Source organism: Humulus lupulus, chromosome 3 (assembly GCF_963169125.1).
Source record: "Humulus lupulus chromosome 3, drHumLupu1.1, whole genome shotgun sequence".
NCBI classification, from domain to species: Eukaryota; Viridiplantae; Streptophyta; class Magnoliopsida; order Rosales; family Cannabaceae; genus Humulus; species Humulus lupulus.
The window spans coordinates 241,041,038-241,057,691 of NC_084795.1; positions in this window are offsets into that span (position 1 = coordinate 241,041,038).

Sequence of the window (16,654 nt, forward strand, 5' to 3'; positions counted from 1 at the left end):
ATTTATTTATTTAATTTGTGAATAAATGAGTTTTGGTTGAATGCACCAAGGTGCATGGTAGGTAGTGATGCACCCTAGTAATTAGGTGTGTGTATGTGCATGGTTGCATTGTGCACTTGCATAGAATTTTCTACACACTCTTATTTTCTTTATTAGAATTATTTTAGTTAATTAAAATGAAGTAAAAAAATAAAAATAAAAACAAAGAAGAGGAAAGAGGTGTGGATGTGTGAAGCATAGTGGGAAAGAGAGTGATTATTTTCCTATTTTATTTGGCAATTAAAAGAAATCAAATTGAAGACAATAACTAAAATGGGTAAGGGAGGTTGTCATCTTTATTTTTCTATCAATTAAGAGAAAATCAAATAAAATAAAAATAAAAGAAAATAAGCAAAAAAGAGGAAACTTACCGATTTTTTTTTCATTAGGCTATTATTGGCTAGGTTAGAATAAAAAGGGAAGAGAGAAAAGAGAGAGCCATTTTGCATGTGCTGCCGTCGGCTAGGAGGAGAAGGAGAGAGAGAGTGTGCGTGAGAGCTAGAGAGAGAAAGAGAGAAAGGAAGAAAGAAATGAAGGAGAATAAGGTTTTGGAAAATCAAGGTTTGTGTTCTTGTTCCTCCTTGTGATTTGATTCTCTACCCCTTGTTGTTTTTATTTTCTTGATGACTAAGACTTTCGTTTTTCGTTGATGGTTGTTGTTTTCTCTTTTCATGGGTGTTCCGAAAACCCTAGGCTTGAGCAAATGGCGATTATAGTTTTGAGTATTGGTCATCTTGTCTATTCTTGATTCTACAAATCAAGAGAGATAATGAATTCTTACCCCTTTTGTTTTTATGTTTTCTTGACATATATGAATGGTGGTATGTTGATTTTGACTCTTTTGATTTTGGGTTGAAAGATTGTATTGTAAGATGCATGGTGATTTTGATTATTTGAATGATGGATTTCGGCCTATGCATGTATAAGAATTCCCTTTATATTTTGTTATTTTTATTTTATGTTAGGTCCATGTTCAAGGATCTTATGTCATTTTGGCATAATAAATGATTTGGACTCTTATTATTGAATCCATGAAATTTGATGAACATGCATATGAGATTATGATGTATCAATAGGTTAAGGCATGCATTAATGATGATAGAAACATGCTAGGAATTCATGTGAATGTAAATGAAAATTTTGGTTTTATTTTATGTTTATGTTATGCGGTTTCGGCCTACAGGGTGTAATGCATGATGAGTTTTTTTTTTTCTATTTTTGTATCACTCATGCATATTAAGAACATGCTAGGTTAATTGGATAAATGAAATGAATTGTCTTAAATCTTTTATAAATTGATGTATTGGTAATACATGAAAATTCATATTCGAGTCCTGAATGCATGAGTTTGAAATGAATTTTATGATGAATTTTGCTTGCTGATTTTGTGTATAAATAGTATGAAATATTAAATTGCATAACTGATATTCCAAGTGCTATGATGATTTTTTGAAATTAAAAAGGTATTTTAATTCACATTGAAATTATTTTTACACAAATAAATACCTTCAGTTTTTTTTATATATTTTATAAAGAAAATATGAGTTTTAATTCCAAGATTGTAATTTTTGTGGGTTTAATTGGTTGCTGGATGTTTTGGTAAAATTATGAAATATCTTTTAGATTAAAGGAAGTTTGTGTGTATGTTAAAATAAATTAATACCCTAAACTATATATAAATTAAAATGACATTTTAAATGTAACCTTGAATGTTCACATTTTAATAAGTATGATTTTCTTTATTTTAATTAAGAAAAATGTTGAGTTTAGATTCACTTGTTTTTTTTAAACAAAATAAATGGTGGCTGAAAGTTTAGCTTAATAAATTAAAAATAAATATTTTGGTTATCGCATATGAGTTTACACTACATAAATTATGCCTTAAATGATACAAGAAAAAATATATTTTTCTCACACGTATATTTTTCTTACATCAAATCTTGTAATTTTATTAATTTAGATAAAATGTTATTTTCTAAAGGATACATGATATTTATAAGTACCTTTAGATAAATTCAAGTTTTGGTTATATTTTATGCAATTTAAAAATAATAAATGGAATTATTATATTTTTTAAAATGGCTAAAAAAATTATTTTTATGAAATAAAAATAATGTCTTAAGAGGTTTAATCAACTGATGGATTTAAAGGAAATAAATAATGGTGAGAAAATTATATTACTAAATCTTTATTTTTGAACAGGTTAGAAATAAGCGTATCGAAATTATCGATTTTAACGTCACTTTTTAACAACGCTCCCACGTATGTATATCACATGCTAATGCACTTTTACGTTAACAAATATATCTACTATTCAACCATATAATTTTTACTTGAAAACCATGCATGGATAATAGGTAGAATTGTCATTATTCTTTTGTGACTCTATGTAAAAAAATGTGTATATGTGGAAATTATGTGTAAATTGCACTATGTGTGCATGGCCCATGCAAACATGGGGTATATGAGTTGGGCACAAGAAAAATCTTATGTGATGCTAAAGAATGCTATTTGGTTATGATTATAGGCTCGTTGTGAAGTTTGTTCAATTTTTTGCTTGGCTCGGACCTGAGGTAAGGAAGTTAGATAGAATTCTATTTATTTATGCAATGAACGGTAAGATGGGTTTGTTTGAGGTTAAATGTTATGTATGATGATGTACCATGTGATATGAAGTATGAAATGATATTTTTTAGATGATATGATGAACTTGATGAATCATGTAATTCCTTTGTGTTGATATGATTGGATTGCATGTATTTTTTATGTTATATGAAAAGCAATTGGTTGTTAGCGTGTTGAGTGCGACACAACAAAGGGGTTACTAAGGATATAAAGACGTAATCCGAGTTATTAAGGTAGGACGTAACTCATAGGGTGGACGTGCCGAGGTTATTCAAGGACCAAAGCCTCTTGTTTACCTCAAGATGTGACATGGACAAGAGAGGGGGCCATGTTCACAAGGATGTGATGATGATGTTTATGATGATGATGTTTACGATGATGATGTTTGAATATGTTAATGATATATGATGCATGATAATGATGTATGATGTATGCTGATGACGTTTAGTACGATGTATGATGATGTATGGATATGATGTTGTATGAGTCTTACGATATGATTATGTTTTTGTTGTGTTTTTCTTTGTTTGTTGTTCGAACTTCCTTACTGGGCTTTTATCTCACCCCCTTATTTTCCCCTTTTCAGGTAATAAATAGGGTTTCTCTTTGGCACGTGTGGTGATGTGGGGAGTTCCGACGTCTGAGTGTGTATGGTTTGGGGGTATCTTATGGGCAAGTAAACGATCAACTTAAATGCCAATTTTAAAGAATAATGTTATATTTTATTTTGGTTTCAAAACTTACTAGTGGTATTTTAACTATATTTATTTTAAAATACATTTCATGAGAACTTTTATTTTATTTTAAACTCTTGGGCCCAACTTGCATGTTTTAGCAAGTCCCCACTGAAATTTTTATATAATAAGAGGTTTTCTTCTATAAGTTTATGAGCTTGGAGAAGTTTTACAAAGTTTTAGTCTAGGACGTTTTACAAATGGTATCTGAGACGGTCGTCCATGTTTCCAAGGACCCTCCCCATACACGCTAAAGACGGGAAAATCTCACCTCACCGCGTCATAAGTATTTGTTTTATATGTTAATGTTTATTTTTGTTTATTTTTAATTTTATAGTTTTGTTACTGCAGTAAAATAAGATGCCTCCCATTATAAAAACCACTAAGAAACAGCTACTTAAGGAAAGCTCGAGGAGGACCCCTACGATTGGAGGATTGCGATGTTGAAAACAACAGTGGTGGTTTGCGATCGTATACAAGGAATCATGAACAAAAGAGGGGAATTTTTATGGCCCATAGAACAATACAGGGTGTTAAGGGAAGCATTATCAGTGTATCTCGAGGCCCTTCTCCAGTTTGCTATGTAATGGCACGGCGTCATTCAGGGCGATCTGAACTTTAGCACCTTCGAGTACGTGATCTACGATCTTATGGACAACTATGATTTTAGTCGTGATGAGCCGGTTATGGTAAAGACAGACAACGGAGAGATGGAGGAGCATCATGAGACAGTGCACGATTTGGAAGGAACTATGGCATGTCAAGAGGTAGTTCATGCCATACCACTAGTGAGCGCTAGAATGAGAGCATTGGCGAGCGCCCCTGACTACTTCCACATCTCAGAGGACGTCTTCGACTAAAGCTCTGGGGACGAGTCCATAGTTAAGGATTAGAGTCTGTCACGTAGATCGCTCAGTGAACTGTTAATGAATAAGATGGGATATTTTTCTTTAAAAACCCTAAGGACTTATGTTTTTGGTTATTGAACACTTTATGAGTTGTTTGAATTTTGGAATAATTTTGAACACACTTTGAATGCTATGGTTTAATATTTTTCCTCTTGCAAACTCTAAATGGTGTGGATTTGGAATGTATGATTTTCACGAATATCTATCAAACCATTATGCGACTTGTCCTCTCTTATGATTTTCTTTTGGTTCCTTAGAATCTCATAATGTCGACAAGGGGACGAGGAGGCAAGGAAAGAGGAGGAGGCTGAGGAAAGGGTGTCTCCACAAGATCTAAGGCCACGACAACTTCTGAAGTGGGAATGCCATTAATCCCACCTACAGCCCCAGCTGCACCAACTGTGGATCTGGCTGCAGAGGTAGCAAGGTTAAGGGAACAACTAAGGCTGAGAGATGAGGAATTAACACATGCTAGGCAAGCGCACCAAGTGCCCCAAATGCCCCAAGTGCCTCAACTACCAGTGGCGCAGCCTCAGCCACCAACACCACCACATACACAACTACCGGTGACTTATGGGTTTGAGCCAGTTTATGATCGTTTCAGAAAGAAAGCCCCACTGAAATTTAAATGGAAAGTTGATCCCATGGTGTTGGAAGATTGGTTAAGATCAGTTTAGGCCATGTTCGATCATATGGTGTTAAATGATCGCCAGAGAATATCATGTGCAGCCCACTTACTGAAGTTGGATGTGCGGATATGGTGGGATGTGATTAAACAAACTCGAGACCTGAATACCATGACTTGGGTAGATTTCATCCAGGCTTTTAGCAAGAAGTATTATAGTGCGGTCGTGTTAGCAACCAAAGTAGATGAGTTCATGACTTTGGTTTAGAGAAATCTATATGTCAATGATTATGCACAAAAGTTCGATAGGTTGGCAAAATTCGCTCCTGAAGTTGTACCAACTGAAGCTCTGCAAGTCCAAAGGTTCATGAGGCAACTAAAGCCTATGATTGCTAGGGACGTTAAGATGACCAGTGCTAAAGTGGTCAGTTATGTCGAAGTACTAAATAAGGCACTTGAAGCAAAATATTTGGAAGATCGGATATGGAAGGACAATGCTGCCCATCGAAACAAGGGCTTCAATGAGGGCTATAAGAGGAAAGCTAATGAAGGGCAGAATAGTGGCACTGACAAGAGAACGAGACCCTCGATCATGAATAACAACAGTCACAACACTCAGAATAACCCTGACAACTGCCACAGTCGCTATAATGATCGGAAACGTGGGAATCACCAAAGCAACAGAGTAGAGCACCCCACCTATCCTAAATGCTCGAAAAGACACACGAGAGAATGCCAGGTCGGTACCAACAAATGTTTCAAGTTCGGTCAGGTAGGACATCTAAGAAAAGATTGCCCATAATGGAAAACAGGATAGAACAGTAACAACAATCTAGTGCCAACACGAGTTTTTTCCTTAACCCAGAATGAAGTAGCCAACAATAACACCGTAGTCACAAGTCAGCTCCCTATATCTGGTATGATGTGTAGAGTCCCTATTGATTTTGGAGTGACCCACTCTTATATTTCCATGAATATGATTAATAAGTTGGGTATGCCTTATAAACTGTTTGATCATAGTTTTAGTACAATGTTAACGTCGGGAGACATGATGTTGTCAACTAGGTGGTTACAGTCAACACGTATAACAATAGAGGGCAGGGAGTGCCCAACAGAACTTATATAACTAAATATACCAGACTATGATGTCATACTTGGCATGGATTGGTTATCCAAACATGGAGCGTCGATTGATTATCGGAAGAAAACTGTGGAGTTCAGACCAGAAGAAGGGGAACTCTTTTCTTTTAAAGGAGAATTAGCTGGTTTTCGTACACCCATAATATCGACACTGGAAGCACGGAATATGATGCAACATGGTTGTTCGACATTTCTGGCTAGTGTGGTGGATAAATCCAAGGAAAAAAAGTTGACAATAGAGAATGTGCACATTATTTGTGAGTTTTCGGAAGTGTTTCCTAAGGAATTACAAGGATTACCCCCGGATAGATAAATCAAATTTTTGATCGAACTTGCTCTAGAAACAACACCGATCTCTAAAGCACCCTATCAAATGACACCTACAGAGTTGAAGGAAGTCAAGATCCAGCTACATGAATTGTTGGATAAGGGGTTCATAAGACCTAGTCATTCACCATGTAAAGCACCAATTCTATTTGTGAAAAACAAGGACGAGAGCATGAGAATGTCCATCGATTACTGAGAACTCAAGAAGGTCACCATTAAGAACAAATATCCTTTGCCTAAGATAGAAGACCTTTTTGATCAACTACAAGGGGCAGCATTTTTCTCAAAGATTGATCTGTGATCCGGGTACCATCAGTTGAAAGTAAAGGAGGGAGACATTCTAAAAACAACTTTCAAAAATTGCTACGGGCACTATGAGTTCCTAGTGATGTCTTTTAGACTCACTAATGCCCAAGCAACATTCATGGACATGATGAACATGGTATCTAAGGATTATTTGGGCAAGTTTGTAGTAGTGTTCATAAATGATATCCTTATATACTCAAAGACCAAATAGGAGCACGAGGAACATTTGAGGTTGACCCTAAAAAGACTACGAGAACATCAACTAAACGCTAAGTTATCTAAGTGTGAGTTTTTGTTGGAACAAGTAACTTTCCTATGGCATATAGTGCCTAAGAATGGGATAGTAGTGGATCCGTCGAAGATCAGGGCCATTAGAGACTGGCCCCAGCCGAAGAATGCCTCAGAGGTTCGAAACTTCTTAGGGTTAGCGGGTTATTACCAGAAGTTTGTCGAGGGTTTTTCAAAGATCGCCACACCCTTGAAAAACTTGATCTGAAAGCATCAGAAGTTTGCATGGACTGAGAGATGTGAAGAAAGCTTTCAGACCATGAAGGATAAGTTGATCTCGCCTATCCTTTGTGTTTCTATAGAGAGCAGGAAATTTGTGGTGTATTGTGACGCATCAAAGAACGACTTAGGGTGTGTATTGATGCAAGATGGGCAGGTGGTAGCTTATACTTCCAGACAACTCAAGGACTATGAACAACAGTATCCCCCTCATGATCTTGAGTTGGCAGCAGTGGTGTGTGCACTAAAGATTTTGAGACATCACCTATATGGGGTTAAATGTGAAATCTACATTGACCACAAAAGTCTGAAATACTTCTTCACATAGAAGGAGCTGAATATGAGACAAAGAAGGTGGTTGGAACTAGTGAAATACTACGATTGTGAAATACTATACCACCCAGGCAAGGCCAATGTGGTTGCATATGCATTGAGTAGGCGGGGAAATGGGAATGTCTCAGCACTGAGCACAATAGAGGTGCCTCTCAAGAAGTAGATTATAAACACCGACATCGAGTTCGTGATAGGAGGCCTAGCGAACTTCACGTTACAATCCTCCCTACTCGAACAAATTAGAGAATGACAGAAAGTGGATGAAGCCCTAATGAAGCAGCATGCTTTGGTATAGGAGAATGGTAGCAGTGACTTCACGATATCCAACGGTGGGTTGCTGCAATACCAGGATAGGATTTGTGTGCCTAATAATGATGAGATTAAAGAAAGTATTATGAAAGAGGCGCATACAAGACCCTACTCCTTACACCCAAGGTCGACGAAGATGTACCAAGACCTTAAGGCATTATACTGGTGGCCTGGAATGAAGAGAGATATTGCTGAGTTTGTCGCCAGATGCTTGACATGCCAGCAAGCCAAGGCAGAACACCAAACTCCATCAGGATTGCATCAACCACTTTATGTTCCGGAATAGAAATGGGAGGATATAGGAATGGATTTTGTGGTAGGATTACCAAGGACCACAAACCAGCATGATTCTACTTGGGTAATAGTGGATGGGCTCACTAAGTCCGCCCATTTTCTACTAGTTAAGACTACCTACTTGGCGGACCAATATGGAGAATTATATGTGAGTGAGATAGTGAGACTTCATGGGGTTCCAAAGTTTATAATTTTTTATCGAGGGTCAGTGTTCACATTAAAATTTTGGAAGGGACTGCAATGAGCTATGGGAACAAGGTTAAAGTTTAGCACCGCATTTCATCCTTAGGCCGATGGGCAGTCTGAGAGAACTATACAGATTCTAGAGGACATGTTGAGATGTTGTGCTTTAGAATTTTCAGAGTTCTCCTATAATAAGTGTTATCAATCCACTATTGGGATGGCTCCCTATGAGATGCTTTATGGGCGCAAGTGTAGATCTCATTTACACTGGGATGAAGTTGGGGAGAAATAGATTTTAGACCCTGAGGCAGTTAGGGAAGCCAGTGAGGCGATCGAGAAAATTCGCCAAAGGATGCTTACCGCGCAGAGTAGGAAAAAGAGTTATGCGGACCTTAAGAGAAGGGACATCGAGTTTTTAGTGGGCGAGTTTGTATTCTTGAGAGTCTCACTGATGAAGGGTGTTATGCGTTTTGGAGTGAAAGGGAACTTGAGCGCTAGATCTATAGGTCCATTTGTGCTTTTGGACAGAGTAGGGAAAGTTGCGTACCGTTTAACACTACTCCCAGCACTAGCCGAAACGTATAATATCTTTCACATCTCGATGTTGAATAAGTACGTGTTAGATCCCTCTCATTTTTTGAGTTACAAATGGTTATCGCTGAAGCAGGATTTGAGTTACGATGAATAGCAGAGCGTGTTATTGAAAAGGGAATCAAGGAAATGAGATCCAAAATAAGTCCATTAGTTAAGGTCCTATGTAAGAATAGTACAGAACGAGAAGGAACATGGAAGTTGGAGGAGGACATGAGACACTACTACAAAAATGAGCTTTCCCGACTGTTTCTAACTGTCGTTATTGAGCAACGACGATAGTCGACTAACTGTCGTATTTTCTTATGCTGGCGTAAGGGTATCTACGTCGACAGTTTTTAGGTGTTGCTGTTGCTGGCAATGCTGACAGTTAATAGGTGTCGCCGTTGCTGGCAATGCCAACAGTTAATAGGTGTTGTCATTGCTGGCAATGCCGACAGTTAATAGGTGTCACCATTGCTGGCAACGCCGACAATTATTAGGTGTCGTGTTGCTGGCAACACCGACAGTTATTAAGTGTCATGATTGACTCTCTATGGTGACAGTTTTTAAATGTCGTTGAAAATTGTACCAAAAATTAAAAAAAAATGCTTAAAAAATCTCCACACCATTCAGTAATCCTTAAGTTTCAATAGCATAATAAAAATGCCAAAAATAAATAAATACACAACAAAGGTAATCCTTAACATGAGCCACTTATATTAAAAAACAAATTGTGTGTAAACATAGAATAATTAACCATATATCATGAGTAAAAGATAATGAATGTATCCCCTAAAATAAAAGTGTGTACAAGTATGAAAAAAAAATAGTACAACTTGACAAAAGATCTCAAAAGCACAAGTTCTTGTGGAAATTTGGCATCATGAACTTAGTGTGCAACATCACTCGCCAACTCCTGCAAAAATTTAACATTCTACATGATATTAGAACTATATTAAAAAATCACTAATAAGAAATGAGTTTTGAACATAAATATAAAAATAATTAAATGGGTGTGGGAAAAATGTAGAGTACCATTCTCTGTTTTCTACTTTTTCTAACCATTGTACCTTTGTTTTCATCATATCCTTAAGCTTGAGAAGCTTCTCACGGAAGTGGTTTACCGAGTCTGCTCATCTATTTTCATACACCGTTCCTTGGATAAGTCGAACCGTGATTGGATGTTAGGATCATGGAGAACTCTATTCCTGCTTCCGCCAAAAGTAAAACACTGAGAAATTCTTGAAATCGAGAAAGAAGTTATCGCTGCATACCTTATAGACAGAACAAAATTTGTTCCAATCTTCAAAGTGTGCTCAAAATCATTATAAAAATAAACTTGTTTAAATGATACAACCAGGCTAATTAAGGCTACTAAAGATGTTAGCCATTGCTAACTGTTTGCACTTCTTGAGTATCCTCAATAAAGTATATATATATATATATTACTAAGTTATTAGCCTTTAGTTGATTAAAAAAAACAATTGTAGTAAATTTAATATAAATTTTTAACACCATTAGAGTTATGCCCTTCGTCATATTTCAAGCATATGATGATCATCACCGAATGACATCTTTCCACCAATACAAAAACATATCATAGAATCTTTCTTAGCATCACCCCAAAAAGTAATAAAAAATATGCATACATTTTCCATACTGTGCCTATTTGCTTTAAGAAAAAATACAAATTAAGAAAATAAAATAAACTTACAAAACAAAACTAAGTATAAAAAAATCTACATAAAATCGGACAACATATCCACTAATTTACTAGCCTAGGCATCTCTCACAATCAAAACCAACAAGTTAAACAAATAAAAAAACACACATGTTTTCATCCATTTATCATCGCAACACAAAGAATTCTCAAAACCTACTTCACTAAGACATGCAAGTTTTCAACCTTCCGTTATCACCGCAGCACACCAAATTCCCATAACCTACTTCACTACGGATGAATATCTAAGATATTCAAACTCCACTAAAGTTATAGAAGATATCAAAACATACAAGTGCTTAAAATATAGGAGAAATTGCAACTTAATTTTTAAACAAAAATACCATAAAGCATTACCTCATGAAATGCTTCTTGTAGTTGTTTCTTCAATGGAGAAGGAACAACTCACAAAGCCTGAAAACTAAGCATCAATGAGTTATCAATATAATCCTTATTTGGGCGCCAATAGTTGAAAAAGACAAAGAAACACAAAAATTCAATACAACATTCCTACAGGTTAATGACCATGTATTATAATAACAAAAATTACTAAGGTCTTTTTTATTGAAGACTAAGGCATAAATTGTGTCTTTGACTCCTGGAAACCATTGCTTGTGCAACATAGATATATAGATATTAATGCCATTGTTTAATAAATTTCAATAAAATGCCACCACTAATTGCATTTGTTACCCGCTCCAAATCAGAATCCATTGATGATTAATCAAGCTATTAAAACTATCAAATCTAAACAAGTAGATATAAACAAACATTTATGTATGAAAAACCATTCTTTACTTGCTCCAATGTGGACCGCACTTGTGCACTAAAAAAATTAGAAGTAATTTATTTTAATTATATTAAAATGGACTAAAGTAATAATAGAAGAAAGTATACCTTATACTAATAAGGTTTTGTTTTAGTTCAAGTTCCATATCATAAAATCAAAAGATGCAAAATACGCTGTAAAATGGGCAATAGACGAATCATCAACATAATTATTATCGGAGAAAAAAAACTAGAACATACTCAATTCCATAACTTGTTTCACTCTGATAAATTCCAAATTCTACCTATCTATGCATATTCAAAATATGCATATGCACGCATCTCCACCATTTGGAATAAGAAGCAATATGCCTAAACATGTGAGATGCTTAGCTACCAAAAACTACAATAGATGCTAATATTCTTCGAATATTCTTTCTTTACAACCTTAGGAATGATAATTGGAATTCAATGCACATATTTTCTTTTGATTTGATTCGAATTTAAATATCAATAAAGACTTTACGAAATTTAATTACACCGATTGTATTTCAATATCATTTGACTTGTGGTGACAATTGATATTCCATATGCCCCTTTTTCTTTTAACTGTAGTGATCCCTGCAATGAGCAGGTCACCAAATCTATTTCATAAAGCCAGTAATCATAGAGTACAAACGAAGAGATCCTTAAACTAAGGACTCCAACAAAAGTACACTAGAAACGTTAGAGTTAAATTAGAGCAAGAACGTAAGAATATCTCCATATACCAACACCAGCTAATATCTCCATATGAATGTAAGCTAAATATATATATACATATAATTATGTAATTCTACGAGAAATTTTGACGAGCAACTTGTGTGCTTTTGAAATGAAAAACATAGGAAACTAGAGAAAGTGAAACCAAACAAATCTTTTGCTAAGTTTTTGTATGTCAGAATTAATGAAAAACAGAGGACATCTATTATGATACCAATAACACAAGGAGATCAAAATAGTTCAATACACTTTATGTTATAATTAATCAAAATTCTACAATGCTTATCTTCATAAAAAGTACTAACACTATGGATGAGAGGCTTCCTCAATTCCCAACAAATAATTGTCCTAGCTAAAATCAGGGGGGTAACTCTTGAATTGACTAACATTTCCTTGTGGGCATCTGAGATGAAGCAATGTTCGTCAACTGATCGATTTGATTTGAGCAAGCAAAGACTAAAGTCCGTCAAAGTTTCATTACAATATTTTCTATAGTTTCTTTGCATCATTCTCTCAAACACTTGTAGGGCATCAATCATTAGTTTAAGAGTTCAATATACCATAGTTTTCTTACACTACTTTCAAGATCAAGACAAGCAAACATCGAAAAAACTAACTCAGAAACTACTCATGCTCTAGATACTAACCCAAAAATTTTCCAAAGTTTCAAGAACATTTTAAGAGAAACAAACAATAGTTAATATATAAAAGACAATGGAAAAAAGAAGAAAAGCTTACACGAGAAAGAAGATGAGGTTGTAGCAAGATCTAGGGAAATATCTAGACACACGTATGTCCATGATGCCTGCAATCAAACTCCCATAATCTTATTAATCATATAAACAAAATCGAAATTTCCTGATTAATCAATTCAAACTACCATATCCAAACAAAAATTAACAAAATAACTCACACTTTCAATTTACAAAAATAAGAAGAAAAATAGGTGAGGAAAAATAAATAGATTCAAAAGTGAGAACAAAGACTGGAGAGATCGGGAAGGGAGAGTATCAGTTTGTTCATGCACATATTAATATATATATACATTTGCATAATATGTATACATATATATAAAGAAATAAGAAATTGGCTACTGTAGGACATATCAAGATAAACAATAGAGATGAACTAGTCACCTTTTTTCACCGATGATGAGGTTGAGAATGGAAATAATAGTAGTTTCTAGAGCGTCTTAGTTAGCTCTGACCAACATCAAACCAGTCGAAGAAGCAAGAGAGAGAGAATGGGGAAATCTGTAGGATTCTCCATGGAACATTCGAGTAGTAAAGAGGGGGGAATGGTGAGAAGAAAGTAATGTATTTAGGGCTTCATTTGTTAATGAACTATTGGCGAGGATGAGAGGGTTTCCAAAAAAAAAATTGAAGTGTTAAAAATTTTCTTAGCCCGCCCTTTATTTTGCAACCCCCACCCTTTATATAATGAATTTAAATTTTCATATAGAAATTATTATAAATAAAAAGTTAATATAATATTAAAAATTTAGAAACAAAATAAAATCTAGCTTTTAAAGTTTTTAACTAAGACTTTAGTATTACAATTTAATAATTAATATTTTTTTATAAAATTAAATTAAAGTATTATTACTCTTAATATCATAATTAATTTAAAATTATTATAAATACAAAAGTTAATAATATGACAAATTTAGGAAAAAAAAATCTAGTTGTAAAAGTTTTTAATAAATACATATTTACATAATTTAGTTTATTTTTAAAATTTTATTATTCATTAATTATAATTTTTTATTTGAATTTTGGCGACATTTTATGACTATCGACATTGGTCTTGAATTAACTATCGGTGTTGGGGTCAATAGCAACACCTTTTAACTGTCGGCATTGGTCTCGAATTAACTGTCGGCGTTGGGGTCAATAGCGACACATTTTAACTATCGACATTGGTCTCGAATTAACTGTCGCTGTTGGGGTCAATAGCGACACATTTTAATTGTCGGCATTGATCTCGAATTAACTGTCGGCGTTGGGGTTAATAGCGACAGTCAAAAGCAACGATGACAGTTATTAGCTGTCGACATTAGTCTCTATGCCTACAGCTTTTAACTGTCGGCGTAGAGTCCCGCTAAGCAATTACGACAATCAACAGAGTTGACTGTCCTAGTTTTGTAGTAGCGAGAGAAAGATACCCTGAGTTATTAGGTAAGAAAGAATTTCAAGACGAAATTCCTTTTAAGGAGGGTATATTGTAGCGCACCAATTTTTTATTTATTTATTAATTTTGTGCTTTGTTTTATTTAATTGGTAAATGTTGTGAATTTTTTTTTATTTGTTAGAATTGTTTGGCAGATTTTTGTTAATTTTTATTGTTAAGTGTTTATTTTTTTATTTAATTTGTGAATAAAAGAGTTTTGGTTGAATGCACCAAGGTGCATGGTAGGTAGTGATGCACCCTAGTAATTAAGTGTGTGTATGTGCATGGTTGCATTGTGCACTTGCATATAATTTTCTACACACTCTTATTTTCTTTATTAGAATTATTTTAGTTAATTAAAATGAAGAAAAAAAATAAAAATAAAAACAAAGAAAAGGAAAGAGGTGTGGAAGTGTGAAGCATAGTGGGAAAGAGAGTGATTCTTTTTCTATTTTATTTGGAAATTAAAAGAAATCAAATTGAAGACAATAGCTAAAATGGGAAAGGGAGGTTGTCATCTTTATTTTTCTACTAATTAAGAGAAAATCAAATAAAATAAAAATAAAAGAAACTAAGCAAAGAGAGGAAACTTACCCATTTTTTTTTCATTAGGCTATTATTGGCTAAGTTAGAATAAAAAGGGAAGAAAGAAAAGAGATAGCCATTTTGCATGTGGTATTGTCGACTAGGAGGAGAAGGAGAGAGAGAGTGTGTGTGAGAGCTAGAGAGAGACAGGAAGAAAGAAACGAAGAAGAAGAAGGTTTTGGAAGATCTAGGTTTGTGTTCTTGTTCCTCCTTGTGATTTGATTCTCTACCCCTTGTTGTTTTTCATTTCTTGATGACTAAGACTTTTGTTTTTCTTGGATGGTTGTCGTTTTCTCTTTTCATGGGGTTTTCGAAAACCCTAGGCTCGAGCAAAGGGTGATTATAGTTTTGAGTATTAGTCATCTTGTATATTCTTGATTCTACAAATCAAGAGAGGTAATGAATCCTTATCACTTTTATTTTTATATTTTCTTAACTTATATGAATGGGGGTATGCTGATTTTGACTCTTTCGATTTTAGGTTGAAAGATTGTATTGTAAGATTCATGGTGATTTTGATTATTTAAATGATGGGTTTCGGCCTATGCATGTATGGGAATTCCCTTTATATTTTGTTATTTTTATTTTATGTTAGGTCCATGTTATAAGATCCTATGTGATTTTGGCATAATAAATGATTTGGACGCTTATTATTGAATCCATGAAATTTGATGAACATGTATATGAGATTATGATGTATCAATAGGTTAAGGCATGCATGAGTGATGATAGAAACATGCTAGGAATTCATGTGAATGTAAATGAAAATTTAAGTTTTATTTTATGTTTAAGTCATGGGGTTTTGACCTATAGGGTGTAATGCATGATGAGGTTTTTTTTTTCATTTTTGTGTCACTTATGCATATTAAGAACATGCTAGGTTAATTGGACAAATGAAAGGAATTGTCTTAAATATTTTATAAATTGATGTATTGGTAATACATGAAAATTCATATTTGAGATTTGAAATGAATTTTATGATGAATATTGCTTGCTGATTTTATGTATAAATTGTATGAAATATGATGAAAATAATGATTTACATGCATAAGTGATATTCCAAGTGCTATGATAATTTTATGAAATTAAAAAAGTATTTTTATTCACATTAAAATGATTTTTACTCAAATAAATACCTACGGTTTTTTTATATATTTTATAACGAAAATATGAGTTTTAATTCCAAGATTGTAATTTTCGAGGGTTTAATTTGTTGCTGGATGTTTTGGTAAAATTATGAAATGTCTTTTAAATTAAAGGAAGTTTGTGTGTAAGTTGAAATAAACTAGTACCCTAAACTATATATAAATTAAAATGATATTTTAAATGTAACCTTGAATGTTCACATTTTAATAAGTATGGTTTTCTTTATTTTAATTAAGAAACATGTTGAGTTTAGATTCACTTGTTTTTTTAAACAAAATAAATGGTAGCTGAAAGTTTAGTTTAATAAATTAAAAATAATTATTTTGGTTATCACATATGAGTTTGCACTACTTAAATTATGCCTTAAATGATACTAGGAAAAATATATTTTTCTCACACTTAAAATTATATTTTTCTCACATCGAAGCTTGTAATTTTATTAATTTACATAAAATGTTATTTTCTAAAGGAAACGTGATATTTATAAGTACCTTTAGATAAATTCAAGTTTTTGTTATTTTTTATGCAGTTTAAAAATAATAAATGGAATTATTATATTTTTTAAAATGGCTAAATAAATTATTTTTATGAAATAAAAATA